Source organism: Lagenorhynchus albirostris, chromosome 11, assembly GCF_949774975.1.
Source record: "Lagenorhynchus albirostris chromosome 11, mLagAlb1.1, whole genome shotgun sequence".
In the NCBI taxonomy this organism is placed as follows: domain Eukaryota; kingdom Metazoa; phylum Chordata; class Mammalia; order Artiodactyla; family Delphinidae; genus Lagenorhynchus; species Lagenorhynchus albirostris.
In genome coordinates this window covers 83,919,526-83,937,986 of record NC_083105.1, presented here as the reverse complement: position 1 = coordinate 83,937,986, position 18,461 = coordinate 83,919,526, and the positions used below count along the sequence as shown (strand labels likewise).

At 39.7% G+C, this 18,461-nt stretch overlaps 1 long non-coding RNA gene across 3 annotated transcripts in view; it reads left to right on the top strand.

Moving 5' to 3' along the window:
- LOC132529775 (uncharacterized) overlaps positions 1-18,461 on the top strand; it is a 112,391-nt gene that overhangs the window by 36,712 nt on the left and 57,218 nt on the right. The gene's annotated exons all lie outside the window — the stretch shown is intronic.

Here is an 18,461-nt window from a genome sequence, read left to right as displayed (position 1 = left end):
GGGCTTCCCTGGTGGCGCAGTGGTTGAGAGTCCACCTGCCGATGCAGGGGACGCGGGTTCGTGCCCCGGTCTGGGAGGATCCCACATGCTGCGGAGCGGCCGGGCCCGTGAGCCATGGCCGCTGAGCCTGCGCGTCCGGAACCTGTGCTCCGCAGCGGGAGAGGCCGCAACAGTGAGACAACAGTGAGAGGCCCGCGTACCGCAAAAAAAAAAAAAAAGAACAACATTGGATTCCCCTTACACTCTTGGATCAGTGGTTCCTCTGGTCAGAGACAAGGGTTTCCTCTCTCTAAGTTTTAGGCATTTGTTCTGCTATTGTTGCCTCTGTGTCACTGTAGGATTACCCAGGGGCTGGGGCAAGAGAGGGAAAGAAAAACCCAGAGGATTTCCCTCGATCTTTCTGATCCATAAGAGGCCATTTTCCTGCTCCTTGGACAAGAAAGAGAGGACTTTTTTGGGAGCACTTTCCATCTGCTCTGGTATATAATTCTGGATTTTAGGTTGCCTTTGAGTCCAGGCTGGGAGAAACTAGATTTCAGGAAGACAGAAACTCACCCCCAGTTTAGTGGCTCTCAGATATCTGTTTGTCTTTACCAATCTACCGCTACCATTTCCTTTTCAAAGTTCTCCATATATCCTTTCCAAGGGGCTTAGTTGCATTCAGTGGGAGAGAGAGGGTGGGGTATGTTATCTCCATTTCATTTGGAACTCAGAGAGCTCTTCTTTGCTCTGAATTACTTCAACGTAATATTTCTTAAGATTAAGGACTTTCTCTTATGTGACTACCTTATAATAATCAGAATCAATAAACTTAACATGTCCATAATACTGCTATCTAACCAAAGTCCATATTCAAATTTTATCAGTTGCCCTAATAATTTCCTTTATAGTTATTCTTGTCCCTGGCTAAAGATCTATCCAAAGAGCATGCATTGTATTTAGTTGTCACGTCTCTTTATTTTCCCTTAATCTGGCTCAGTTCTTTAGTCTTTCTTTGCCTTTTATGGCCTTGATGTTTTAAAGATATAGACCAATTATTTTATAGGATATCTTTAAGTTTGTGTTTGATGTTTCCTCATGATTAGACTCGGTTATGTATTGTTGGCAGAAGTACCACATGAGATGTTGTGTTCTTCTTAATGTATATTACAGGGGGTACATGATGTCTATTTGGACCACTATTGGGTTGTTATCTTTGATCACTCAGGTAAGGCGTTGCTTAACAGTTTTCTCTACTGTAAAGTTAGTATTTTGTGAATATTTTTAGGGGTTGGAGTTTGAATATGATTACAAGGTTAGAAGGAAAACTCTAGACTAGTGCTGTCCTATAGAACACTCTGTAATGATGGAACGTTCAATTCTGCACTGTCCAATAGGTAGCCATTTGAAATGTGGCTAGTGCAACTGAGAAAATTTAAGGGGTAACATTTGAAGTTGAAAGTTTCCAGAGAAACTACCAGTTCCTAAAGAGTTTTTTCATACCCTGGTTTCCTGAAATGCTCTGAGAAGAAAAGAGTTGCAAGGTCAAATAAATTAGGGATCAGTCTTCAGAGCATATTTGGTGAAACACAGTACAATATGCAGCCATCTTGTAATGGCAGCATGTAGTATTTTTTCATTTGTCCTAGTGCTAGGTGTAGGTGAAATTGTCAGCTAATTATTTTGTGAGTCCTCCCAAAACTTCTTAAGTGGTTTTTATAAATTAATTACTGAAAAGTACAGCCAAGTCGATGGTAATGATGGGGTTTGCACCTGGGCCAGTCATCTGACTCCAAAAGCTGAGGTATTTCTAGTACATCAGCAATGGTCATGGAGAAAATGTTATTGAAGTTCAGGTTGCCTCATGAGACTTTGAAGTCTCATGATATAGGCAAGAGTGCTTCAAACATTTATTTCTAGTACTTGGATTCCATTTTATCAATGCAGACCCAGGAAATGTTTAGCATTTATGGAATGTGGTCATCTCAGTCTTTCTAAGGGAATTAATATTAATATTAATGGCCCTTATCAATGCACAGCATAGCTATCTGAGGATGTGTTTCTTTCTATTTAAGTAAATGAAATCTCAGAACAGATTGCCTTAGTGAAAGTCATTCAGAGCATCAGAGCAAATATTCTCATGCAAATATATAGTTATCACAAAAGGGTCTAAGTGTCTGTCAAAATCACACACATAATTAGTTACTGAAGGGAGCATAGGATAGTTGGAAGGTGTGAGGAAAGGAGGCTTGGAGCAGAGAGAAAGGAGAACAATTTGCAGAGACAAAGAACTGTTGAGCCAGAGACTAGAGCCAGCAATTGGGTGGTTTGAATTAGAGGAGAGTAAGCTATGTACAGTGTCTTCTTTCTCTTCCTTCAGCTGTAGTTCCTTTGGGAAGCTCTTTGCTGAGCCTGGGTTGGAGAAATTTCATTCTCATAACAGTAACTTGTTTTGACTGGCTCACGCCAGCAGTTGAGAGCTGTAGTTTGAAGAATTCTCAAGCAAAGGGATTTTGTCTAGTTGATGAGCTCAGAATTCAGATAAGATCTTGAAAGTGGTAACAAGAGTCATTTGTTGTGTGAAGCTGTAATTCTTGAAGGTAATTGGGTTTAAAAGCATAAGTATTTCAGAGATTGATTTCATCCTCAATAAAAGTAGATTTTACTTTCTTTTAAGGTACACATTGGAAGTTGTGACCCAGAAATGCCCCTCTAAGACATTACAGATGGCTATTTTCATGTGCTGTTTGGCATATGTTCAGGGAAACCACAAGGGAAAATTGGCTTTGAAATGCTTGTGCTGTAAGGTATATGCTGCGATACTTTGTAAAGACTCATTTTCTTGCCAAATATAACATTCAGTTACCAACTGGAAGTGTAAAAGTTCATATTTTCATGAAAATCTTAGCAATGAGTTTGAACATAAACAATTAAGCAATGCTTAATTATGTTTCATTTTTTCCATTCTTCAGTGCCTACTTACTTTACCACTAGAGGGCATTGTTGGCAGGGATATCAAGAGAAAGTAAAACAAAGAACTTTGTCTTTTTTTTTTTTTTGAGATTTTTTTCAGTTTTCATTTCAGCCAGTTAATAATAATGTACATTCAAAGCATACTTTATTTGTTACCTTTTTCTTCTGTTTTGCATCCCAAATACTTAACTTTTAGCCTTTTTTTGGTGCATTAATTTAATAAAAAACAAATTGTAAAATTTTTTTCAGGTTTCTAACAAATTCTAAATCTAGATTTTTTCCTCCTCAAATGTTACATATTCTTGCAGATCTTCTTTTGGTATATCATTGCACAGTTAGGGACTCATTCTTATTTTTTACTTGCTAAACGGTTGAAAGAATTCCATTTTCCATATCATACCTTTCCTGATATTTGTCAGAGGATCAGGGGCCTATTTATAACAGGCAAAGTCTCTTTTACACACAGATGTTGAAATCTAAAAATGATAAGAGAAGTTCTTTCCATTTGGGGACAATTGTATAATTTATTGGAAGTTCTTCATGTGCAAAGTTTGCCTCTAGAATTCATTGTATTAGACACGGTCCTTTAGTTGCCAGTAATAGAAACCAAATCAGTCATGCTTGTGCAAAAAATAGGGGGTGATGGTAATTTATTGTCAGGAAACAGAGATGTCTTATGGACTGTGGCCAATACAAGAACTGGAAGCTAGAGATCTATCAGGATACTCTCAGTGTCTTGTGTCTGCTGCTGTCTATGTCATTACTTTATTCTGTTCTCTCTGTATATCACTATTCTCTGCCTCTTGCATCTCCATGGCAAAGTATGTCAATAGAGTGAGTGAAAATGACAAAAGGTCTCTTGCTTCTCAAGAAGAGGCGGTTCTAGCGTTCTGTGAAGCTGGCTCCCTCGGGGTGGTGCAATACTGAAGTGATGAGTGGATTCCATGGTCATGGGCTCACTCCCACATCTTCTTCATGGTGAAGTAGGTCTCCTGGTTGGATGCCTTGTGTGGGTTTCCAGGCCTGTGGTTGAGATGCTGCATAGGCCCCTGAGTGTGGTGCTGGCTGAGGCTCTGGAATGTGTGTGTATCCCTGTGAGGACGAATGGCTGGCCTTTCCAGGATGTAGGGGTTCCACGTAGTCAACTTACTACTAAGTGGCTGGTTGACTTCCTTGAGGAATAATGCCATATTGGGGGTTCAGTACTGGTCTCTGTTGCTGACAAGTCGGATATTCAAAGGCAGCAGTAGCTAGATTGGTCTCGGTAAGAGGGGTCCATGCTCTTGGGCTCACACATAACTTCTGTTTCTACCACCATGTTTGCTCTGTTTGTGTGTCTATCCTGCTTGCTCTGGGTGACTGATGACAAAGACTGGCTAATGTCAAGTGACTATTCATTTTGTCTCCTTGGTTGTTCAGGGCTTTTTCTGTGGTAGATGCTTTCTGGTCAGTATTCACATATAATACACAAGTTTTCACACTTCATGCTGTCACCTATATGTCTATCCACAAGACTCCTTGTTTCTCATCTTCCAGTTCTTTTCCTTCCAGTTCCCTAGCCAGACAGTCAGGCCATTGGATGCTGCCCAGGGATTTATATATATCCTCACCTTGGATCACTTCTCCTTTCACCCAAAGCCAATGAGCAATTGTAGTGTTCACAGGTCTACCATTGAGAAGAATCTCCTCTCTGTTGTCTTTCCAGGTGTAGCACAGAGGTACTGAAGTTTTAGTTTGCATTAGAATTATCTGGACAGCTATTCAAACCATAGATTGCTGGGCTCAACCCCCAGAGTTTCTGATTAAGTAGGTCTTCAATAGGAACCAATACTTTACATTTCTAACAAGTTTCTAGGTGATACTTCTGGTCTGGGGACTGTATTTTGAAAGCCACTGCTCTAGAGATTATAAAATGCATAATCTACACTTATTACAGTCTATAAGTAGCATTTTACCACTTCATGAACAATATAAAAAGCTTTTATCTCTAAAACTGCCCTTACTTATGACTACTCTTTTTGCTTTTATTGTCATGTATTTTACTTCAACCTATGTTATAAACTCTACCACATGTTATTTTTTAAATTATTTGTGTTGTTTTAAATAGTCACTAGTCTTCTAAAAAGTTTTAAACGAATTAATCTTTTACATTTATCCATATGTTATCCTTTCTGGAGCTTTTCATTCTTTTTAAAAATTTCATGCTTCCATTTGTAATCATTTCCTTTCATTCTGAAGGACTCCTTTTAGAATGTTTTGTAGATCTGCTGGCAAAAATGTTCCTCAGCTTTGCTTTGCTTGAAAATGTCTTTATTTAACCTTTACTTCTGAAAGATATTTTCACTGGGTAAAGAGCTCTAGGTTGGCAGTTTTCCTTCTTTTTTTTTCCTAGCACTTTGAAGATGTCATTTAATTGACTCTTGGCTTCCACCATTCGTATAATTGTTCCCTTGATGACATCTTTTTTTTTCCTCTGGCTACTTTTAAAATTTCCTTTTATATTCAGTCTTGAGCAGTTAATCATGATGTTTTTAGGAGTTTTTTCTTTGTATTTATCTTATTTGGGGTTCACTGAGCTTCTTGTATCTGTGGTGATGTCTTTCATCAGTTTTGGAAAATCCAGAGACATTATCTCTTTAAATATTCCTTCTCTCCATTCTTTTTTTCCTCTTCCAGAACTCCAGAACACAGGTTAGACCATTTAACAGTCTTTTTCTTTTTTAAAATTATTTTTCTTATCTGTGCTTCAGTCTGAATAATTTATTTTGAGTTGTCTTTGAATTCACTGACTCATTCCATGAAATCCTAATTTTGTACACTGTATAGTCCTAGAAAGTTCATTTAGTTCTTTTTAGAGATTCCATTTCTCTGCGTAAATTCTTCATATTTTCAGCCACTTTGTCCATCTTTTCCTTTATTTAACATGTTTATAATAGTTTTTTTAGCTTGCTTCTTTTTTTTAAATTAATTTATTTATTTAAGGCTGTGTTGGGTCTTCGTTTCTGTGCGAGGGCTTTCTCTAGTTGTGGCAAGCGGGGGCCACTCTTCATCGAGGTGTGCGGGCCTCTCACTATCGCTGCCTCTCTTGTTCTCTGCGGAGCACAGGCTCCAGATGCGCAGGCTCAGTAATTGTGACTCACGGGCCCAGTTGCTCCGCGGCATGTGGGATCTTCCCAGACCAGGGCTCGAACCCGTGTCCCCTGCATTGGCAGGCAGATTCTCAACCACTGTGTCACCAGGGAAGCCCCTAGCCCCTAATTTTTTTTATTGGAGTATAGTTGATTTACAGTGTTGTGTTAGTTTCTGCTGTACAGCAAAGTGAATCAGCCATACATACACTTATATCTACTCTCAGTTCCAACATCTGGGTCATCTCTAGTTTTACTTCTATTATTTTCTTGATTAAAAGTTACTTTTTCCTACTTCTTTGCATGTCCTTTTTTATTGTTAATTTTTAAAATTTTATTCGGGACGTTGTATTAAAAACCTGTAGATATTGACGTAACTGTGTTTCTTTTCAGGTAGGGCACATTTTCCTTTACCAGGCAGCAAGGTTGAGGGACTAATCACTTCAATTCCATCAGGAATTGAGTTGGGATGGGAATGGGTTACAGCTTTAGGTTGCTTTGGTTCTCATCTGGCTTGAAATGTGTTGAGAATGAGATCTGTCCTGTTTTTAGTACAGCTGCTCTCCCCGATCTGACTTGGAGATTTAATCACTCACGCAATGGGGAGCTCTCTCTACCTTTCCAGCCTAGTGCCCCAGCTTCCCAAGCTGCCCAGCATTCATCAAAAGTCTCAAGGGCAAAGACTGACTGGTGGGGAGAGCTGCTTATTCTTTTGTGGATTCCTCTAGGCTCAAATATATCACTCATGCTACTGTGGCTGTTATAGACGCTGTTAGATTTTCCTTTCCCTTGGAAGAAGAATCCCTTTTCTCATGGCAAGCTCAATTATCTACCTAGCTCAAGCTTAGCAGATGCTACTAGGGAGGAAAAGGTTCTTCCCTGTCTGGAAGATAATTCCTTTAGACTTTTTGGCATCCATTTTTTCTTCTTTTCAGTTTATCCATTTTCCCCCTACAGTGAGAGCTATAACTTTCTATAGACTTTTACATCATAACCTAAAATAGAACTCATCTAAATTGTTTGTAACCCCTATGAAAACCATGCAAATTAGATATTATCACCTTTATTTGAAGGTGAATATCACCTTAAAGATTAAGATGAAGCTTAGAATGGACCACTTGCCTGACATTATCCTATTTGAAAGGACAGAATCCGAATTCCACTGCAGGCTGAACTTGCCATGCCTCCAGAGCTAGTGCCACCTCCCTTCCCCACCCTGCACTTTACTCCTTTCACTATAAAGGCACTGCTGTAAGGAGGCTCAGGAAAAAAAAAGTGTTCTGTGGTAGAATTAATCTAAGAAATGCTGCAGGCTATCTTCCCCTCTTTAAGATTCATGATATCCACCAGCATGTTAAAGTCCTACAGTAAATAACTTGTTTAATACAATGTTTTCTAAACTTGTTTGACTTCAGGACTTTCCCCCACCTCAGCAAATAATAGCAATATCACTCCACAGAACTAGAGTTGTGTGGAGTACATTTTGCACAGAACAGCACTACATTATTGTCTCCTGATTCTGCTGGTTATGTCTTCCAAAAAGGTCATTTAGGCATTATTTTATAATAATTCACCAAAGCATTTAATGAAGAACGCAGCACTAAATTTTATTAATTTAATTATTTCCTATAGAAGAAATACACGTTTAACTGAATGTTTAGAATAAATCTGTTTTAAGCCGTGCCTTTACCAAAAAAAAGGTAAATATGAGAGAACAAAGTTAGCATAATAAATTATATTGTTTTATTTAAAATAGATTATCTTACATGAAGCAAGTTGCTCTACCCTTATCAATAATGAATCATTCTGCAACATATAGAAATGGTACTTTAGAAATATTTTATGTCAGAAGAACAAGGAACTTCAACGACTGAGAAACTTACAGCTGTCCAGACAGAGGTCATAAAAACAGAAGTATTTTCTCCATTAGGTAGATTCACTGGATATCACTATCTTGCATTAATATCTTTACCTGGATTTCACTGTAAAGGTTAAAATAGAACTTATACAATATGTATGTTGCAGGAAATATGTTAGAGTGTATTAATTTGGTTAAGACTCATGATATAAAATTTCTCGTGAACTAAAAATCAAATTGATTTCCACTGGATCTTCTGGAATTTCTACCAGATTCCAGGGTCAATGAATGTCCACGTTGTTCTTTGAGACAGGAGTCCTTTACGTGGTTTAAAAGCATCATTGGCCATGATCTGCTGGGTGAGAAAGCTCAGTGTATTAGACTCAGATGCACTAGGCAGTTACTATATCCAGGACATGATGATATGTTCCCTGACCCTGAATACCAAATGTTTACCGAGAAACAGGTGGCTACCCTTGACCAAAAAATCCACACTTCATTCATCTTCCCACTGTTACGTGAATAAATGCTGATCAGTGGTTCCTGTTACAGGGACTATAGAAACATGACTTTTACTTTTACAGAAAAATAGTGACCCCTGACATACTGAGTTTCAGCTTAATCAATTATAATCTCTTGGCCAATCTTGTTTTATGTATGCTTCCTCCCATTTTGCACTATCTCCAATCCCTCCACCACTAAGTGGATTATTTTAAGGCAAGTACTAGACATTGCACTTCAGAATGATTCTCTAGGACTTTCTGTTTCCCGTACATTACTCTTTTTTTTTTTTTGCGGTACACGGGCCTCTCACTGTTGTGGCCTCTCCCGTTGCGGAGCACAGGCTCTGGACACGCAGGCTCAGCAGCCATGGCTCACGGGCCCTGCTGCTCCGCGGCATGTGGGATCTTCCCGGCCGGGGCACGAACCCGTGTCCCCTGCATCGGCAGGTGGACTCTCAACCACTGCGCCACCAGGGAAGCCCTGTACATTACATTTTTTTAGAAAAATTAAACCTTTTATTTTGGAAGCGTTTTAGATTTATAGGAAATTTGCAAAGATAGTGCAGAGAGTTTCCATAGTACACAGAGTTTCTATATACCCTATGACAATCTCCCCTATTATTATTTTACATTAGTATGGTGCATTTGTCACAATTACTGAGTTAATACTAATGCATTTGTATTAACTAGCGTCCACAGTTTTTTCAGATTTCTTTAGTTTAGTTTTTTTTTTTTTTTTTTTTTTGGCTGCACCACGCGGCATGTGGATCTTAGTTCCCCGACCAGGGATCAAACCCACAGCCCTGCAGTGGAAGTATGGAGTCTTAACCACTGGATGGCCAGGGAAGCCCCAGATTTCTTTAGTTTTTACCTAATGTCTACCTTCTATTCTAGGATCTTATCCAAGGCACTGCATTACGCTTAGTTATCATGTGTCCTTAGACTCCTCTTGACTGCAGCAGTTTCTCAAATTTTCCCTGTTTTTTTTTTTTAAATACTGGTCAAAGTATTTTTTTTAAATTATTTATTTTTGGCTGTGTTGGGTCTTCGTTTCTGTGCGAGGACTTTCTCTAGTCATGGCGAGTGGGGGCCACTCTTCATCGCGGTGCGCGGGCCTCTCACTGTTGCGGCCTCTCTTGTTGTGGAGCACCGGCTCCAGACGCGCAGGCTCAGTAGTTGTGGCTCACGGGCTTAGTTGCTCCGCGGCATGTGGTATCTTCCCAGACCAGGACTCGAACCCGTGTCCCCTGTATTGGCAGGCAGATCCTCAACCACTACCCCACCAGGGAAGCCCTGGTCAAAGTATTTTTGTAGAATATTCCTTAATTGGGAATTGTCTGATGTTTTTCTCAAAAGTAGACTGGGACCATGGAATTTGGGGAAGAAAACTACAGAGGTGAAGCGCCCTTCTCATCACATCATATCACTGGTGTATACTTTTAAAACCACGTATCACGATAGAGGTTAACCTTGATCACCTGGCTAATATACTGCTGTCAATTTCCTTTACTGTAAAGCTACACTTCCCCCGCTATTTCCATACTGTACTCTTTGAAAGGACGACATTCTGTGCAGTCTACATAATGAGGGGAATTATGTTCCACCTTCTTGAAGGGAAATATCTACGTAGATTGTTTGGAATTTGGCTGGGAGGTTTGTCCATTCTCTCCTATTTACTTATTCAATCATTTATTTATAGCAGTATGTACTCATAGGTATGTCTTATATCTTGAGTTATAATCCCATACTAACTTATTTATTTGTTGCTCCAATTGTTCCAATTTTAGCCACTGGGAGCTCTTTCAGTAGGTTCCTGTGTCCCTTTGACATATAGCTATCACTGTGGGTTTTTTTAATGTGATTGACTGTTTTTTGAGCACTTCCTTACTATGCTTTAGGCCCATATTGTGTCTTTCCAGCCCCAGTCCTAGAATCAGTCATTTCTGGCTCCTTTATTGGGGGATGGCACTAGAACTGGGTGCTAGATGTGCTCATCACTACTGGGGTGTCACTGCTTCCAGGTTCTCTCAGTTGACAGAGCAAAGAAATACACCTGTGTATGCACATATCAATAAGTATTTCTATATGTAACCATCTGTATATATAATAAGCTAAAAATGAATTCATAGTGATGTCTCCAACTCTAATTCAATACCACATAAACCCATTCAAGCTTTTTCCCCTTTGTAATCTCCCTCCATCAGTGAGAAGCCTGGCTCTTGCCATCTGCCATCCATTTATATGGTAATTTAATTCCCGTATACATGTATAATGGTTTCCAAAATGTTAACCCAACCTCCATGGAAACAACTTTATCAACTAAAATATAGTTCTTACGTATAATTTCTTTCATCTTCAGTCTTAACAGTCTTCATTCATTTCCAAAGTTATTTAGGTCAGCACATTATTTCCCCACCCCTCTAAGGATTTATAAAATCCAAAAGAGCACAAAACTATAATAACAGAGTAAAAGCAACCCATAGGCCATTTCACCCCCCTAAAATTAACAATAATTCCTTAATATTATTAAATACTTAGTCAATGTTCATTTTTTCTATTATCTCATAAATGTTTTATTTTAGTATTGGCTTGAGTCCCAAATATAAACAAGTTTCACCCATTGAATTTGGCTGATATAACTATTAATTTTCTCTTAATCTGTAGGTTTTCTGCTCTCATTTCTACCTTGCCATTTATTTATTTATTTATTTGTGATACGCGGGCCTGTCACTGCTGTGGCCTCTCCCGTTGCGGAGCACAGGCTCCGGACGCGCAGGCCCAGCGGACATGGCTACGGGCCCAGCCGCTCCGCGGCATGTGGGATCTTCCCGGAACGGGGCACGAACCCGTGTCCCCTGCATCGGCAGGCGGACTCTCAACCACTGCGCCACCAGGGAAGCCCGCCATTTAGTTTTTGAAGATATGCTTCGTTTGCATTTCTTCCTACAGAATTTTCTTCCTACGGAAATTCTGTCCTATAGAATTTTCCATTTGCTGGATTTTGCTGATATTTAATATCTTACTTCTTTCTCTGTATTTCCTATAATCCAGTATTTCTGTAGTCTGTATTTCTTGTAATCTTGTATTTAGATCTAGAAGCCTAAGCAGATTTGATGGGAGGAGGAAGAGGACACTAATATTTCATAGGCAGAGTTGTGTACTTAGGACATTCCATCTAGAAGCACAGTGTCTACACATCTCTCTTTTTGTGATGTTAAGAATGATCAATGCGTTAAGATATTGTTAATCTGTTATAAAGTTCATCATCAGCCTTTTACCTAATCATTTTAGCAACCACTGATGATGGTTACTTAGATCTAGTATTTCATCAGGGTTTAGAAGTCAAATCTGATGTATTCAGTTTATAAGTGCCAAGAGGAACTAATATTTAACTACCCATTCTCTGCAAGAAAAATATGGTATTAGAGTCTGGATTAATTGTGATAAGGTGAGAATGATGGCATATAAGAGTGACATTTGGTTTTACTGCATTGTTCTAACAGTATAACTTGAGAGCTGAGTTGGAGAGCTGGGAAACACTGAGTAATGATATACTTCTTCTTTCTAGGAATGCTAACTGATTTTCCCAATGTCTCTTAGCTAGTGAGTGGTAAGGCTGGAAACAGAATATAGGTCTCTGGACTATGGATTCAGTGTCCTTTCCACCAAACCCTGATGCCATCCTGCTTTTGTGTGCTCTTCAGCACTGGGTCAGCAGACACAATAACATCATTTATTTGGCAATATGGAAAGATATAGGATTTCCCTATTTTAATACAGAGGAAAGCTTGCTTTATTAGTAATCAGTTTTGCTTCACAGAGAGAAGAGGTGGTCTATAACTCTTGGTAAGAAGAAAGACTCTGTTCTGGCTGGGGGCGGGGGTTGTCACTGGATGGCTCCTTGCTGATTTGATCACCCAGGGTGAATGGTTAGTGAAGCACTTATTTATTTATTCTTAACCCCGGCTAAGAAAAAATGGTGACTGAAAGTAAAGAACTGAATGTCTGACCTTTACAAAATAAAGGCATTCCACATATTGTCTTGGCATTTTGCATTGTTTCTATCCTTTTCTGTGCTAGCCCCTGTACCTCTGGAGCTGAGAAGGCTGTGATTTACATCTCCACACTCCCTTTCCAGCAGAGGTTTGGATTCAATTTAAATAATGAAAACGAGATGCATTCATATGAGATTTAGAATGTAAAGGAAAGTTCCTCAGGCATCAGGGGCAGGTGTGTGAACTTCCGCAAATGTGGGTTTTTGCAGTTGCCTACTATAATTCCCTGCCAGTTACCCTCCCCAGGGCTGCAGGCAGCTGTGACTTTTAGCAGTGGTTTCCTGCAGTTTTTAGACCGATGGGCAGCAGCAGGAACCTGCTGATTCTCTGGACAAAAACTACACCTAAATACTGAAGGCTAAATGATCCCCCATCCCCTGCAATTTTTGCTCCCAGCTCCTCCAGTGGTTTTGAAAGCATCTACTTCAACGTACGAATTCTTTTCTGTTTGAAATGCACAGAGTAGTTTCTGTTTTTCTAATTGAACTCTGATATAAAAAGTAATTAGTGTCCGTGTCTGAAGTTCAAATGGTAGGATCGATTTATATCTCTGATAGTAAAGAAAATAGGAAGATGCAAAGTAAGCTGTAAAGCAGAAGAAAGAATCACATAGTTTTAGTTAAAAATGAAAAAGTACAGAAAAGTCATAACTGTCCACATTTCACTTTGTCTTTTTTTAACCTTAAAGACAAAGCTAAGTCTACTTTAATCTTCGTCATCCGCCCAACATCATGTTCCATTCCCTTCCCCATTTCCCAGAGAAACAACCCTATTGAGTTTGTTTATATACTTGCAACCCGTATTTTACATATAAGTATGTAGTAACATTTCATGTGTTTTAAAAACAACATCATATGTACATATTCTCCATCTTGCCTGTGTGTCTTCAGCCTCACATTTTTGAAGTTGATCCAGGTTCAGTTGCTTCAGCTGCTGCGTAGTGTTTCCTGGTTGATTTTGTATTAATTTTGTATTAATATGTTCACCTACTGATGGGCATTTAGGTTGTTTCCAATTGTTCGGTATCATGACTTTTATGCTGTCAATACTATAATAAGCTCCTCTTGTTCTGAATGCTTTCTGAGTCTTGAATTTTAACGAAGCTAAGACAACATATATATTTCAAAAATATCTTTCACCTCTTTGTATTTTCTTGGAAGACAGTTACTTAACAGTGATGGGGTCCACGTACCCTAAAAACAGAAAAGTCTGATTCTAAATGATCAAAAAATCATACAGTTTAGATGAACAGGATTTTCTCAAATTCTTCATCCCTTCTGACTAGATGAAGCCATGGAGACAGAAGGGAATCATCCGCGTTAATAATTACTCGTGAGTCTTTGGCTTTTAAATTGTGCCATTGCAGTGTTTGCTTCGTAGTGCCTTGTGCCCACACCAAAAAGTAGCCGTAGGAAACTCCATGCCTCGTTTGGAGGCTGCTCATCTATACCTTTTGCTTAGGCTCAATGTCAGTTCTTGCTCCCTAACAAATCCCCTGGCAGTACAGAAACCAATGTTGGAGCACAGACTCTAGCAAGTGTGACAGTTATGCTTAGTGACTCTCTGGTGTAGTCCTTCACAAGCGTATTTAGTCACTCACTTGGCATGTTTCATGTAGAGATATGCTTTGCAGAGAAACAATTCCAAGAGGGTTGAAATGAGTCATAGTAGTTGATTAGTCTGTGGTGGTGGTGAGTCACTGGAACCAAAACATTTTGCAAAGTGCCTACTGACAGAGGACCAGATGCTCTGGTTTGAGCTAGTGAGATGTGACATTTTGGAAAATAGGAAGAAAATTGTGATATCTTACTATCTCCCCATGGAACATGCGGCCAGCTGCCTAGAGGAATACTTTCATTTTTGTGTAGACTGCTTCCTTGACTTAGAACACCCACTCCAGTGCTACCACTCTGACTTGCAAATTCCTATTACTCATCGTTCGAGATCCATCTCAGGCCTGAAGTGTTTCCTGAGACACAGTTACTCACTCCCATCACGGAGCCTCACAGCTGTTGGTTTCTACTGTGATTAGACCATCTATCGTGTGATACTGTGATTTACCTGCCTTTGTATTTATCTTCTTCATCATTCTTCAGGGGCAGAGACCTTGTGTTAGTTGTCCTTATATACTGAGCACGTGACACATAGTAGGGCTTGATTCACTTTTTAAAAATATTTATTTATTTATTTTATTTTTGGCTGTGTCGGGTCTTAGTTGCGGCGTACGGGCTCTTTCATTGCAGTGTGTGGGCTCTTTGTTGCGGCACATGGGCTTCTCTCTAGTTGTGGTGAACAGGCTCCAGAGCATGCAGACTCGGTAGTTGCAGCACCTGGGCTCTCTAGTTGTGGCGCACAGGCTTAGCTGCCCCGTGACATGTGGGATTTTAGTTCCCCACCCAGGGATCGAACCCACATCCCCTGCTTGGAAGGCAGATTCTTAACCACTGGACCACCAGGGAAGTCCCTCGATTCACCTTTTTTTAAAAAATAAATTTCTTTATTTAGTTTTGGCTGTGTTGGGTCTTCATTGCTGTGCGCAGGCTTTCTCTGGTTGCAGTGAGCGGGGGCTGCTCTTCATTGCAGTGTGTGGGCTTCTCATTGCGGTGGCTTTTCTTGTTGCGGAGCATGCGCTCTAGGCGCGCGGGCTTCAGTAGTTGTGGCATGCGGGCTCAGTAGTTGTGGCTCACGGGCTCTAGAGTGCAGGCTCAGTAGTTGTGGCACACGGGCTTAGTTGCTCCATGGCATGTAGGATCTTCCTGGGCCAGGGCTCGAACCCGTGTCCCCTGCAGCGGCAGATGGATTCTTAACTACTGTGCCACCAGAGAAGTCCCTCGATTCACCTTTGTTTCTTTGTTAAGTGGGTGTGTTACTGTTTATGTAGGCACCAGGAGATGCTAATACTTATAACAGTAATAGTTAACTTTTACCAAATGCTTCTTATTCTAGGAGTTTCATGGTTCAGGTCTTACGCTCAGGTTTTCAATCCATTTTGAGTTAATTTTTTTGTATGGTGTAAGATAGTGGTCCAGTTTCATTTGTTTGCATGTGGCTGACCAGTTTTCCCAAGAGCATTCATTGAAGATACTGTCCTTTTCCCATTGTATATTCTTGGCCCCTTTGCTGTAAATGAATTGACCACATATGCATGGGTTTATTTCTGGGCTCTCTATTCTGTTCCATTGATCTATGTGCCTGTTTTTATGCCAATACTATACTATTGTGATTCCTACAGTTTTGTAATATAGTTTGAATCAGGTAGCATGATGCTTCCAGTTTTGTTCTTCCAAGTGCTTCTTATGTGCTAGGCACTGTCTTAAGTGCTTTAGTTGTATTAACTCATTTTATTCTCCAATACCATTCAGGAGGTAAGAACTGTAATCTCTTTTACAGATAAGGATGTTGAAGCACAGAGACATTAAGAAACGTATCCTGCCATAGAGCATCTAAGTGGCGGAGTTAGGAATAACACTCAAGCATTCTAGCATCAGAGGTTGCATGCTTAGACACTATGCTATATTGCCTCTATTTTATGTTAGGAAGATAATCTAGAGATAATTTTAATGAAACAGAATAAATAATTTTACATTGGAAAATAAAATTGCAGTCACTAAAAGAGAATGTTTCAGGATTAATTTGAAGACTGTACTCGAATGAGTTAGAGCTGTATGTGTTTGCCTAGAGGGAAATCTCTGATGTATAATTAAGAAAAACAAATTTTAGAGTAACTTGGTGTTATAATTTCTCGTGAATAAGAAGAAAATAATAGAAGGGTCATTCAGGCTGGACCTCTTCCTTCCACATCTTTCTCTATGCTGACAAAACATGTGCATGAAGGCTGGGCCGTAAATATGGGTTATGACACAGAAGGGGACTAAGTAGGGGAGTGAGCTTATTAATTTTCCTTTTGAATTTATTTCATGATTTCAGTGGCAAAATGTCATTCTTTTAATATTTGAAGAAGAATTTACTGAGGAAAACGTTATTGAAGGTGAATACAGTAAAATTCTAGAGAGAAATTCCAGAGAAGGTGACTTGCCAAGTCACACCTGGTAGGTGAAGTTGACTTAGTTCAAAGCGGTTTCCATGAAACGCTCATTTTAGCAGTGGTTGTTTCATTCTTAAGGACTGTGGAAAATGAAGAAACTGTGGTCTGAGGCTGGTAGGCCAGGTCTAGTGGGGGCACCATACTCATTTATGCATCTCCCTGACTCACGTCGCCCCACTTGCCCCTCAGGCCTGGGCGACTTGCTCAGGGAGGAACCCTGGCCACTTGCTGTCCTCTGCTAGCTCAGCCTGTTGTGGGTGAGGACTCCTCAGGCATCCTTGTCTGACTGAGTGTCTCACAAGGGCTCTGGCTCCTCCTGCCACTTCCGGGTTCTGAGGAAGTACTTGCTATGGGACAGGAGATCTGGCTTCCCCGGCAGCTGCCCCAACGGGATGGAAACACAACCCGGGAGTACAGGGGGAGGTGCTGCTCCGTGCAGCTCACTTGGACAGGAAACAGAAGAGGGCCAGAACACAAATCCTTCTCTCATCCTCCCCTTGATCAATTCTTCTGAGGCTCAGTGGTTCCAATGGCCTTTTCAGAGACGTCTGTGCAGCAAAGCAACAGACTAGGTCTTCTTGTGGGGCTGCGGCCATCACTGTAATGTACCGCCTTGTGTTTGCTTTCTCTCCTTCACTGTCTCCCTTCCACCTTTGCCCTCAGGCTCTTGCTGTCCTGGGAGTAGGAGTGGTAGCACACAAACTGTACATCAGGCTCTGTTTTCTAGGGGACCGGAGCCAAGATGTGGTGGGATATAACCTGGTTTAGAAGCATGGGTGCCTGATGTTATAAATAGTCCTTTGTGCTGAAAATTGGGAAGCACTATTTGAAGTCTGAGTGCTTGACTTGTGGGTTTTAAAAATTGGTTTTTGTCTGATACAAGGAAATGTAAGTTAGACACAATTATTTAGGAAAAATAAGTTTTCTCTAAATTATATAGAAAGGAATTAACTTGGGATTTTTTGTGAAGCAAATTGTGTGAATGAATTTGTTGAAATACCTTGATTCTTTTATTTTATTGATTTATTGATTTTATTGATTTCTGCCTTTACTAATAGGATATGTCTTTTGAATTAACACCCTGTTGTGGCCAAGTAAAAAATGTCAGCTTTATCCGACAAATATTGGCATTTTGACCAAGGCTAAATATATAGTTAAAATAAATTTAAATAAAAGTAATACATACTTATCTGGAAACCTGATAAATACAATAATGTATAAAAACTAAGAATCAGCTATAGTCCTACCATCCAAATACAGCCATGTTCACATTTTGGTATATGTCTACCCATGTTTCCTATGGATAGGATATGTATATATTTTACATTGGTATGCGTAATATGGCAATATATACACCAAGTAAACATGTAGAATAGTTTTCACATATTAATATCTGTATATATTTTATAAAACACAAACATTTTATATATGATTTGGAGTATTATTGTTTAACTTATATATTATGAGATATTTCCTAAGTTATCACATATTCTAAAACATGAATTTTAATGGAGACATTCGGTATTTCATTGTATGTACAGGTCAGAGCTTATATTTAACCAAATACTTTGTTGTTGGACATTTGAAATGTTTTAGATAAGGGGGCTTGTATAAGTTTCCTTTTTCTTTACAAAAATGGTATAGAATTTAGAGAGATAGAAAGGGCCTTAAGAGATGGTCTGGTCCACGCCTCTGTGTACGACCCTTTAATCATCCCTATAAGCTGGACTGAGACAGTAAAATTGTAAAAAGGCTTTATTCCACTCTATTTTCTTTTATCTCTCTTCTTGCTCAGTTGCCCAAAACCTTCAGCCCCTTCTCTCTCTGTTTATTGCCAAAACTAATTATCAAAACCTCATCTATCTGGTTTTAATAAAAATGACAACAGCAGACAGAGCTGAGGCATGTAGTGTTTACTGT